This window comes from Hippocampus comes, unplaced genomic scaffold (genome assembly GCF_001891065.2).
Source record: "Hippocampus comes isolate QL1 unplaced genomic scaffold, H_comes_QL1_v1.1 scaffold48, whole genome shotgun sequence".
Lineage (NCBI taxonomy): Eukaryota > Metazoa > Chordata > Actinopteri > Syngnathiformes > Syngnathidae > Hippocampus > Hippocampus comes.
In genome coordinates, this window is record NW_017808403.1 from 1,173,184 (window position 1) to 1,174,599 (window position 1,416).

The following is a 1,416-nucleotide window of genomic DNA, read 5'->3' on the forward strand; positions in this document are numbered from 1 at the left end:
GTTCTCGGCGCAGCTTCTGCGACGCGGCAGTTTTGGTCATTTCTCAGAATCGCTCAGCCCGGCTGAATTCACCGAGTGGATGACGATGACATTTCATTTGATTTTAATGAAGGGTTGCTTTAATTTGTGGGGCAAAAAAAAAAAAAAAAATAGCTCGAGGCTTTTAAATCTCCGTTAAGCAGCTTTCAAGGATATTATTTTCTCAATCCAGCCGTGATTTGGCCAATTCACTTTCATACTTGAAGCCTTTGTATATGCTGATGACACCCAAAGCGATGCCAAAAAAACAAAAAACAAATAATAATAAGATGACTGCCGTTTTAATCTTTCTTTGTCTAAATGTGTTTTTTTTTTCTTGCCCCCCCACCCCAACCTCCTTTGTGGCGTGGCGTCGTCAGCGGAGCGCCGCGAGTGGATGGAAAGCCTCGAGGTGAGCGGCCGTTTGAAACCGAAGAGCCTCGCACGGAATCCGGAACGGGCTTATGAATCCAAACGAGGGCCCGTGACCTTGGACCAGCCGTTTTATTCCTCAAAACTCGATTTGGCATGACTTGAAGCAAGGCTGAGCAGTTTAGAAAAATGACGTCATTGCGATTCTTTTTACTCCAAGCCGGCGGCAATAAATTGACCTGCTTGGCAATCTCGGATCCATTCAAAGCGAAAGTTTTGGGTGTAAGAGAAAATAAAAGTGAAAAGTCGTGATATGATTCAAGCCAAAATAAAACATTGCAAGACGGCAACTTTTTGGGGGGTAATACTACACAGTATCCTGTATGACAGTGAGTGCGAAAGAGACGGAGATCATCTGCGAGAGAGGGACTGCGAGATTTTTGGACACACAACGATGTACTCATGTAGATAATACTACACAATATCCTGTATGACAGTGAGTGCGAAAGAGACAGACAGAGATCACCTGCGAGAGAGGAACTGAGAGATTTTTGGACACACAACGATGTACTCATGTAGACAAACAACAACAATACTTCCATGCAGATTTTCTTGATTATCTGCAAAGAATGACAAAGAGTCCTGCCTCTTCCTGCGCATTTGTGACTGTCCATCTCTCTGTACAGCGCTACACCGACCCCGTGTGGTCACAAAGAGCAGCTCCATGTCCACCGAGTTGACGCAAACGTTTTTCTTTGTTCCATTTTATTGATTTATTTATTTTCAGTCTTTAAAAAAAAAAAATGTAGACACACATTATTGCCAATTATTGAAAGAATGCCCGACTTCTGGCTGACAGACGCCAATTTGAGAACCACAAAATTAGCTCGACGTCTTGAAGTCGGGTTCGGCGCCGCACTGTTCTTTGGGGGCTTTTCTTTTTGGCACTCTGGAGTGAGTCTAATGAAGTGCTGAGATTCTCGCCGACTTTCATCCTGCTGGGACAGAATGGGAGGGGGGGGCGGG

General features: G+C 44.6%; 1 protein-coding gene across 1 annotated transcript in view; it reads left to right on the plus strand.

Moving 5' to 3' along the window:
• The window catches only part of arap2 (ArfGAP with RhoGAP domain, ankyrin repeat and PH domain 2), a 64,103-nt gene that overhangs the window by 19,417 nt on the left and 43,270 nt on the right, over positions 1 to 1,416 (plus strand). The window lies entirely within an intron of this gene.